This window comes from Ciconia boyciana, chromosome 3 (assembly GCF_034638445.1).
Source record: "Ciconia boyciana chromosome 3, ASM3463844v1, whole genome shotgun sequence".
In the NCBI taxonomy this organism is placed as follows: Eukaryota; Metazoa; Chordata; class Aves; order Ciconiiformes; family Ciconiidae; genus Ciconia; species Ciconia boyciana.
The window spans coordinates 124970363-124981501 of NC_132936.1; the positions used below are offsets into that span (position 1 = coordinate 124970363).

An 11139-nucleotide genomic window follows, 5' to 3' on the forward strand; every position below is an offset into this window, starting at 1 on the left:
GTTACTTGTTCTGTTTTATGAGATTTCCAGTAACACACGGCTTCGGAGATTTGTCACTTGGCGGATCAAACAGCTCTAAGGACGCAGCAGACTTGGGCTGAAGGGGGAAGAAGTCAACTGTCCCCATCTTGTTTAAATGAGCTTCAGGTTCAGTACATTAACGTGCTAATAAGGAAGTCTTGTGTTCCCACACTGTTCTTAAAGGCATTCTCACACTGCTGACCTGACCCCTTTAATCCTGGCTTTCCTGAAGGAAAAGCTGATCCATCAGGCCTCCTGTATCTAAAATGGGATGAAAGGAAGCGGTGGACCTATTTCCACGCCGGTGTTTCTCAGGTACCTTAAGCAGCCTTGTTCTTTTTGTATTCATCTCTCATTTCCCTGGGAAGGGGGGAAAAAAATAAAAAAGAAAGGAAAAAAGCCCCTAGATGTGAGGGCTCAAATCACTAAAGATGAGAAACAGCAAACGGAAATAAAGAGGTCACACACCTAAGTTAGCTTATGATTAAAAAGAAATTAGTGGGGCTATTTTTAATTTGTTTAAATATATTACTTTCCATTAAAAAGGTCTTTATATTTCACTAAGTATGAGATGAAGTGTGTCACCAGAGGAAGATTTTTCAGTTTTAGTCTCTTTTCTCTTAAACAATTAGAAGTCAAAGAAACTCCACTGAAGTCACAAATGTGAAGCCAGCAGAAATGGCAGCGGAGTGGGACTTTTCCTCTACAATACAGCACGGTCGCCTTCCAGTGGGGCCAGTTTACAAGAATTCAGGGAAGAAAAACGTAAGCCGTGCACAACGGGTACGTTGTGGGTAGGTCTGTGGTACCACATAGCCCCCCAAATACTCAGCCGCAGAATGTTGTGCAGCCTTGGGAAGCAAAACGCTGTGTTCATGCGCTCAGACTCAGCCCAAGACGTTTGAGCCCCAGCCCAAGGAGCTGGTGGGAGCCCTCTTGGAGGCTGAAGTGCATCTCGTGTCTGAGTTGTGCTGCCAGAGCTTACGTCTTTTTTTGTTAAATCTGCTAGGCTATGGATATTTTCAGGCTGCAGCTGACAGAAATTAGAAAGGATAGTTGTAAACGAAGTTTTGTAATGCCAGAAGTCTCTGATGGAGCTTTTTTAATCAGTGCACGAGCTAAACGGTGATCCAACTGTTCTAAGACTTTCCATGAGATTGCTTGGTTTTCCATTTTTCCTCCATATTTTCACTTCTGGAATATCCCTTTTGTTAAATGGAGTGCCTTAAAAGTGACCACAGCAATTGGGTTAGTCTCTGCAAACCTGAGGCTATGAGGGAAATCCACCATAACGTTTAAAAAAAAAATAATAAAAGGTTTGGTTAGGAATTTGTCACAAAACTCTGAAACAATGCAAACACCCTCAGTTTCTTGTTTCATTCCCAGCTGGAAAGTCAGGCCAAAATCACTGAACATTTCACCAAGTCTTGCTAACCTTCTGAGCTGAGTTGTGAGAAATTGTTCTTGACATCACATGAGCTGGGCCACAAGGCGGGACTAATGTGATATTTGCTGTCGAAGGTTTCCTAGGAAACATGCTACTTAGAGCGCTCGGCCCTCCCTGCCACCCTTCCCGCATCCTACAGTTTCACCCGTTCCCACAGGTTTTGCAGAGGGCAGTGATGTCCCCTCTGACCCCCAGATACCCTCAGCGCAGATCCCCGGCTCCAGTGCAATGCTTCCCAGCAGCCCTGCGCACCCAGCTGAGTGGAGAGTGGTTGCGGAGATTTTGAGGCTCACCCACCTAATTGCCCTTTTTTCTGTGATTTATCCCTTTCTCTCCTCTCTTTTTTTCTTCCCCCCAGCACTCTTCAATGGGAGAGGTGAGAGAAACTGGACTACATCATGCAAGACTGGAGCTGGAGAGAAGGAAGTTTGAGCACTCCCAGCAATCCTAACCTTTCCTGACAAAGGGGAACTGGTGGAAAAAGGTTAGGAAAATCAGCAGATAACTTAATACCTAACTTGCCACAGGGTTCCTCATCTTTTGACTGCAGTTTGCAATATAGTAGCTGTTATGGTACATAACCTAAAGGGATTTTTCAGCTGAATGGGGTTCCCCAATTCATTCCCACAATTTCATCTGGTAGCTGTAGATGCTGTCCTTGACATCAGACCCACATAAACGATTCCTGTCATTCAGGCCAAACTTTTCAGCTTGGCCATTTGGAGCGGCAGGATAGTTCCCATTGAGGATGAGATGAATGGAGTCGGTTCACACATGTTAACCAAATGCAAATCCTTAGATGGAAACTCATGGTCAGCTTTTTCCAATGCTATTTTCAGAACTTCCACAAAAGACTGTGCTGTGATTATATGTATTCATGATATGTATATCATGTATTCAGCTCAAACAATATTTGAATGATGCATTTAGAATTCTTCCTAAAAAAGGACCATGCTGCTGTAAACTGCATCATATTTGTAAAAGAGGAAAAAAAATCTAGCTTGCTTTTCCTTTCTTTCTCTCTTTCTTTTTAATATATCATTTCATAAGGCTGTAAGAATTGGTGTAAATGCTACATTACACACAGACACACTTCTACATAATCCTATGCATTTGCATGTATGCCATACATAAACAACCCTATGGAATCCCGACTCTTTATTGTTAAGTTTGTCTCCATATTTTTCAAAGCAAAGCAGCTCTGGGTGTCAAACAGTTGCTTTTTTCACTCTCTGTCACTGGGCTGTACAGCAAATACAGCCAACAGAATAAAGCATTGGGGGTTTTGTGGGTTGGTTTGGGTTTTGGGGGGTTTTTTTGTTTGGGGTTTTGTTTCTTTTTTTTCTTTTTCCTACCTGGCCATTTATAACTACCTATTTTCCCTCTTGTCTCCTCCACTGATAAACCACCATTTTTTTGACTCCGTCATTAAGTGTCCTTCATGTTGCCAATATTGATTTCCCCAAGCCCTTGAAGGCCAAGAGCGTCACCTCCATGATGCTCCCTGCAGCCACTGACTTTTAAAACAGAAGAGCTAAGGTTGCTGCGGCCAGACATTGGTTTCCCACATGGTAGGCAAGAAGACAAGTAGCCTTAAGTCACTGGACTGTCTGATTCATTTATCTCTGTGATGCCATTCACTTCACCTTACCGCATGTTTGTGTAGTGAAGCTGTTTGGCCAACATGCCCTATGGGCCTTGTCTTAGTAATGAAAGTGCAGAGGGTGGAAAAGAAATTCCATTCTGGATTGTTTAGTTCTAGCTTCAGTTTCTGATGGCATTTCACTGTGCTTTCAGATTCAGAAGACCAGATCTGCTGGGGCCTGCAAAGCCAGCAGGACTTCACCTGTGTAAATCTGGGCAGAATTGGGGTCTTTGTGGCCAGAGAAGGAAAGCCAGTAATACTCTTCTCTTTCTGTTCAGACCCAGAAAAGTTTCTTCCAAGCATTAAGCCTGTAGGACAGATGATGTCAATCAGCTTCAGAGAAACAGCATCAGCTTAGCTGAGAATCTGCATACAAGTCTCAGGTCTGTACCAATCTTACAAATCAGCACTTTTTGTTGTAGAGTCACGCTTTTCTTGCACAAGAGTGATGGTGGATTTGCAAATCAACCTCTACCTGCGAGATACCTTCATGAAACCACATTGCTCATAGAAGGCAGAACTTTTCTAAATTATGATAGAATACCCAATATGTAAGACTCTGATGGGTCACCCAGACAATTCATTCATTTTCAAAGCACTTTAAGAATGTCAGTCCTCGTGGCACCATGTATAATATATGTCAGGGGATATTGTTATGCCCCATTGCCAGCTGAGGAAGGGAGGAAAGTAGATTACAAAACCGCAACTTGAGTTATTGTTGGAGGCAGGACTGGAACTCGGGATTTCCTGGACAGATTACCACCCTTCACTTCTCCCTCAGTTGGTATAATTAGTAGTGTCCTGGATCCCTCTTATGCCCATGCACGAACACATTTGAATACATTTTTCTTTGAAATTGTCTGTCTTGGGGTCATTTCTGTTGTGCACTTCTGGCTGTTAATGATCTGTTGTCTGCAGTGAAATGCTCACTAGTACACTGTAAATCATGAACAGATGTAAAGGCGTCCTTTTGTGACTACTGATTTAATCTCTCTGGATTTCTGAAATTGGCTACCTGTAAAACTTTGGGAGCCACATCTTGAAAAAAACCAATCCTTTGTGGCTCTTTAATTTTTTTGCTCTTGGCTGCTAGCCATTCAGATGGATGTCTTACATCCTTGAGATGAACTTAGTGCAGTCCTCATTGACCTAGCAAGCCATTTTTTCCCTGATGACAAGCTGGGATCACATCTTGTAATGACTGCTGCAAGATTGTCTTGTTAGGGAAAGGGCTAAGGTGGGATCGTCTTTAATGACAATGAAAGCACCTCATAAAATCTGATTCTTCAGTTTTACAGGCATGGCTCTAGAATTTTAGCCGATGCAGACTTAGTAAATCAGTCAGTCAAAAATTATATCAGCTGAAGTATAATGTTCATGGCAGTCCAAAAACCTGAACATGTAGGTGATTTGGAGGGCATTTTGTTAACTCTTTAATTGGTCGTTTGAGTGCTGGAGGCAGTAGCTAATTGCCTGTAGGTCAGAGTAGTCCTAGAGCTTAGGTAAATGTATATTGTCATATGTCACATTTTCATATGGCTCCTTTGCACAGGTTGGTAAAAATGATTGCTGCATAATTAAAATTAAGACAAGGTGGGAAAAGTGATTCAATTAAACCCCTGAAGCCATTGCACAAATTATCTGAAGTACCAAAAACTAATGAATTCCTAAAACTAGTTTTATCTTTTTACTCTTCATTTTTGAATCCTGAGGGTATTAAAATGGCTGGAGTCTCTCTCAAAGTTCTCAGAGGTAAGTTTTTGGGTGGGCAGTGCAAGTATGAGTCAGCGCAGAGGAATCCAGGCCTTTTAAAATACCAGCACACAGAAACTTTGTTGCCTAGTTGTTTTGAAATGAAAATAACCAGACCTTAAGCACAGGAGACCTTTTGGTTTCTCCACCAGGCCAGAATTATTTTGAAAACATCTGCAATATTTCACTCTGCATGCAGCAGGTATTATATACCAGGGAGGGTGATGACAGTAAAAATAAATGAGATATGTTGTAACCAAAACATCCCGAGTTTTACATCATACATTTCACAACCCTAGCAAGCATCCTGTGCTTTGACTTGAAGGCTAAAGGCATGTGGTAGTTTTACAAATGTCTATTAGTATTAACAAATATGTTCCATTATTAGACAGTGTGCCACTGCCCCAACCTCCTGGTGCAAGAGGTGAGTTAATATGGCTTATAAAATACAAGAGTGCTGCAGGCACAAGCTATGGAAATAAGAGCCCTGGCTAAGCAGGAGGTCTCATTACATTTGGTGGGACAACTTACTAGAGGCCTGAACACGAGTATAAAAGCTGCCTCCCAGCTAAGGCTTTTTATGGTTCCTGTCCTTTCCCAGGGCAATACAACTTTAGGAGGTTTAGAGCAACAAGGTCTGCACCTTTGGATACTGGCAGTGTGCTAATTCTGGCTGGGTTTAAAATGAGAGGTGAATGAGAGAATTAAGATATGTGTGTTTGCGCTATCCCTGCGCTTTTTAACAGAATTTTTTGATGGTTGAAAGCAGCAGGGCACTTAGGAGTTGTGCTCTTGCACAGGTTTTTTTTTTTTTACATGGCTCTTTGCTGCTAGCTGTAAACCTCCATTTCTGGGAAACAGAGTGTTTCTTGGCCAGGGTTGCCGGGATTGTGAGTGTGTGGACAGAGAGGACCCAATACGCTGAAACTGTTTAAATAGCACACCTTACGTGGAAATAAAACATTCTTGCTAATCTTCATTAGAACAGATATTGTCCTGGAAGATTTATAAAATATACCCTAGTAGAGACTGTTTCCAGTCATCTAAGTTAAGGTGTCTGTAGGCATTGCCCCTTGCAGGGGTGGTGTTAGATGTATAGATGTATACATCTGGTGTAGATGTACAGGTGAAGAGCACAACAGTGTCTTTTTATGCTTCCACCTCTTTGAATGTTATTCTTGCTCTGCGTTTGAAAGTAACAGTTATAAAACCTATTCTGATGCTTATCCAAAGCTTAATCAGAAACCTTAAATAGGAACTAATTTATTATCACAGGTAGCATATTCATCTAAGTACTAGCTCTATCAAGCTAAGAAAATCTCTGCTGAGGACCAGGATGATTCAGGGTATAGTAGGTTATGAACACATGACAACGTCAACTCACTAAATGAGTCCTTCATCAATAGGTAAGCTTCTGTAGGTAGAAAAAATAATCCTTCCTGAAGATTTCTGTGGATCAAAATCCCAAGAGATGCAGAGAGCAGAGTAGAGAAAAAGGAGAAAACTGAAACACAGGATGTGTTCAAATCACGTGAGGTCTCTCTCCACTTTCCCATGCTTTCTAGAGGAAAAGCAAACAGTCAAACTTTGTCAGAGGTGTCCTAAAAAGTAAAAATTGTGAATGGGCAAATGTCTTCCCTGGTGTTGTAGTCTCCCCAACAAAATACGTTCCTCAGTCTTCTTTGGTATGTGTTCAGCTGAGATTGCTGGTAATCAGAGACAAAATTTCCACTGTTTCTTACCTATGATTCAAGAAAAACGCTGCTGATGTGATTAAACGGAATGCTTTTCTGTAGCCTTTTCTATATACCCTTGGCCTGAGACCATGCAAATGCCAGGTAATTGTTGCTTGTGACCAGTCTAGGTTTTCCTTCCAGTACAAGGCATAAGCAACCTGTAGTTGCTTGCTTTTATAAATGCAGATTGAGATTTTAGAAGGCTACCAACAAAAAAAACAGATTATGGTATAGGCTGTTGTGGATTGCGCTGAGAGTACACTCAAATTCCTGCTCTACATATAGGAATGTGGAAATGACTCAAGAGTGTTTGGGATGCCTTTGTGGATTCCATATATATATATATATGGTATTGTATTACTTTTATATAGACGTATATGGCAATACCATACAAAACTAATACGAGACAGAAAGTTGTTAAAAGACGATAAGTGACAGATTCACAATTTCTCCTCTGTGTATAGAGAGTAATTCAAGGTCGTGGCACCAAATTCATCTTTCAAAAGTGCCTCATTTCATTGGCTATGGAAGGCTTGGACCAGTGCCCCATATTTACTATAAAAATACATATTTTCAGATGTTTAAAACCAATATTTTGATCTGTTAATACAGACCTTGTCGAAGAAAAATGCTAGCTGTTGCCACCAGCCAGGTCCATTCACATCAGACCCTGCAAATAACAAGTTTACACAAAGAGTTTAAAACTTTGATGGAGGATACAATCAGTATTGCTGGTGGAGGTGCTAGGAGCACAACCCCTGCCTCTTAGGCTTTGTGGAGAAGACCTACACAATGTACTCATGATCAAAGCAGTGGATGGTAAAGGAATGTATTAGGGTTTTGGAGAAATTGCTTTAAAAGCCTCTGGAATTGTAAAGACAGTGAGAGAGACTTTCCATAGACTTTCTGGAAATGCCCTGTGAGTCACTGGTAGGTTCCCCTGGGAACTGAAGGAGCCAGTAGGAAGATGGTGATGGTCTATTAAATTCGATAGGACATGCTTTGGTGGTGAGTGGGTGGGACCATGGCATTTCCATGTGTTTTCACTAGCTAGCAGCAGAAGGGCATGCACATTGTTCTTCCTTTGGGGTACATTTTACTTGCAGTGAGACAGGGATGTAAAGGCAGCTGCTCCCAGAGAGCCTAGAAGCACTGAATTTCCCTCTGGACTAGCGCTCCTCTTGATATGCATCAGGGTTTTAATGGTATTCTCTTGTAAAGAGGAGGTTTTAAAAGGTGTTTTTAATACATGAGACAAACTTAAGCCTCGTTACCAGTGAGTCTGGGGACCCACCATCCTCGTGTTATCTCAGGGAGGCACAGCCCTTGCTCGCGTTACCTCATGGGCAAGGCCCAAAACGGTATATTGCTTGAGGCAACAGTTCTTGTATCAGCCCAACAAAAAGGCAGGGATATGAGAGATTCCTTTGGTAGTGCGGTTGCCCAAGGATGCATCTGGAAAGTAAGGTCTGCTTTGCCACGAGTAGCGCTATTACACTGATGTTACAGGTTTTGCAAGAGGATAATGTTCTTTGGGTGTTCCCACCTTCTCCTGGCTTATACGTAAGAGGACAACAAAGCTGAAAAGGCTGTTGGATGCCCAGAAAGGGACCAAGTTAGTAGTGGAATTGGCTTGATGTCTTTAGACAACTTTATGACTTTGTTTTCCTTCCTAAAGTTTTTTGTTGTTTCTTTTTTAGTAAAATAAATCACAGGTCATCACAGGTCACAACAATAACTGTTTGCTTGGAAATATGTATAGAGAGACTTTGCTATACTAAACCAACCTGTCTCATTGTGTCAGTCCCTGTGTAAAGGATGAACATGCTCTGGTATCCCTGAAGAGCAGCCATTTGGGGCACCTCTTCTTCCGGAAAGCTGTCAGGATCTGCATGCTTGAGAGGCATCCCAAGCTGGGGAGATGTCTGTTTTCCAATTAGCTCTTGTTGAAGGAATAGACCTAAAAGAATGAGCCCTCCATTAGGAAAACTACTGTAAATGACAAATTCTTCACTGATGTTCCCAAAGCAGAGAGATTTTGTTAGGGTCACCCATTCTGCAATAAGAGTTTTCTTACCGTTTCATGAGGAGATAGTCATAAGTCTCCACGGGGAAAGATTCATCTGTCTATGCGATTCTTCTTTTAGGTAGGATAAGGAAAGCAATTGCAAGGATTAAAGAGTAACAGCTCTCATGAAGGAAACAGGCTATCAGCCATCTCTGGAAACCAGCACTGCCTGTCAGGGAGAAACTCTGTTCTCCTCGTACAAACCACACGTTTCACTGTGCACTTGCAAGGCAAATGTTGAGCATAATATATACCTATATCTTAGTCAATAAAACCTGAACACAGAGAAGAAATATTATGTCTTTTCTTGTTTGGTTTGCAGAAGAGAAGAGAGGCACCAAGAGAAACCTTTCTTCTTTTGGCTTTCACTGCCAGTTTTCCCCTGTGGAAGGGGGGAGACATTCTCACTCTAGTTGCATCTGTTTTCACTATTACTGAGAACAAAACTTCCATTTTCCAAGTGAACTTAAGGTCCAAGGGCCAGCTCAGTTTCCTTCAATATCTCCTGAATCTTTCTCACGTGATCAGCTCTTCTCGTGATGAGCATGAGAAGGAAGCCAGGAAGGGCAGCACAGCTGCCCAAAGCAAAATCTTTAGGCTCTTTCCTGAAATTCTCACAGATTTGGGGCAAGCTTTCTATTTATTACAAGGTTGAATTACAAAAGCAGGGAAAACGTGATTAGTGTGCAATGTGCTTGTGCTCTCAAATGACTAGATGACTGGTCTGTTACATGCTGCCCTGCTCTTGAAGCCTGGAAGACTCTGTGTTAAGAGTAAGCCTGGTGGGAGCTTGCAAACGAAAATAATAATCCCATTGCTCACTTGTGCAGCTTCAGCCCTGGGTCATGGGAATGCACAACCAGCGTGCATGTGGCCAAGTCTGAAACATTGCAAATGGTACCTGAAATATAATGTGCTCTTTCACCCCATTTTCTTCCTATCCTTTTTCTTCTATTTCCCAGCATAATAGCATGTTTTTAGCCTCGTTTTCCCCTCCATCTGGCATTTGCCTCCTTCCTCTTTCCTTGCAGCCCACAAATGTTTGCCGCTCTCTCAGCCGCTGTCTTGGGCCCTGGACACTGTTTGATAAACAGCGGCTAATCTTGAAGAAGCACGTCTGCTCTGCTGGCCACGCAGCAGGAAGTGGCGGTTTCCCACTCAAGCACTGCGGCGAGGTCTCCTCTGGCAGCAAGGCCCCACTCCCCGTCTTCCCCTTACACCCCTCCTGCTTCATCCCGGCACCTGGGGTGAGTCCTGGGCATGGGGGCCAGAGACGTCCCCTCTGTGCAACGGTGATTAGATTAAGTTAAAAATGAAAAATGTGATAGATGGGGTGGATTAGACAGAAGATAGATAGATAGATTATTCTTATTTTTTACTCGAGTACCTTGAGTTTGTAATAGCTTTGTTGGTTTTTTGTTTTTATCTTAGCTGGCTGAAGGTAAATATCTGCAATTTGAGCAATACTGCTTTGTTCCAACTGGACACTTGGTATTGTTTATTTCTGGAATGAAACTGTACACACTCTTCCAGCCCAAATGTGAGTGTTCTTTCTAAAATTTTCTTTCTAGGAGTAAACATCCCCATAATAGTCATTGCTAAACTGTTTGCAGTAGACAAACACAAAAGGGTTGCAAATGCAGCCAAAGATAGAAATCAAAAGAAATATTCTCAAAAATGTTTGGCACTGTTTGCTCACCTTTGGAATATACATCCTGTTCCTCTTCTTAAAATATTTTATTTTATTTTTTTAATATAGCTGCGTGAGCTGGTATTTCTTCTGCTCAAGCTGTCTCTAAACTTATATTTCCAACAGTGGCAGCAGATTATGAGATGATACTTATAGAAATGACATTATATCATTCTTTAAAATACCCATCCTGAAAGGCAAAATCTGCAGAAATTATAGGACTAAGAGGCCTCCTTTGAGAGGCAGAAACTATTTTAACTCGTTATTTTTAGAGCTCTGCAAATCACGTATTTTTCTCTTCACTGGCAATTCAAAAAAAAAATTGGAAATTGTAATAAGTTTAAAAAAAAAGAATCCTTCACAACTTTTTTCTATAAAATGGAAAGTTGAAATATGTCATTTGTGGGCAAATGACATGCTTCACTTTAATTTCAACCAATTTTTTTAGTTCCTTTTCTTAGAAAAAAATTAAACAGAGAATGGTCTATTGGGGGCTGGCTGCCCATATGGACTGGATGGGGGTTCTTGGTCAGGAGACCTGTCCTGGAGCATGAATAGTGACAGAGACACAGGCACAACCAAACGTTCCCGTAGTCGGCTGATCCACCGCGCACACGGGTAACCGTGTGCCTGAGAGTCTATGGACTTTGCTCCCACCTCCACCAAGCACCACAAGTTGTGCAAAATTAAACAAAGTGAATGAGCCGGAATATTTCAGCGGAATAATGCTGAAATCTCCCGTGATCACCGGCATTATCCTCAGCACCGTTTCTTAAATTA

At 41.8% G+C, this 11139-nt stretch overlaps 1 long non-coding RNA gene across 1 annotated transcript; it reads left to right on the plus strand.

Moving 5' to 3' along the window:
* The first annotated feature begins 671 nt into the window (after nt 1-671).
* LOC140650381 (uncharacterized) lies at nt 672-3480 on the plus strand. The gene is made up of 3 exons (XR_012041959.1): nt 672-804; nt 1827-1952; nt 3392-3480. It is a non-coding gene; the product is annotated as an uncharacterized lncRNA (long non-coding RNA).
* The last annotated feature ends 7659 nt before the right edge of the window (nt 3481-11139 follow it).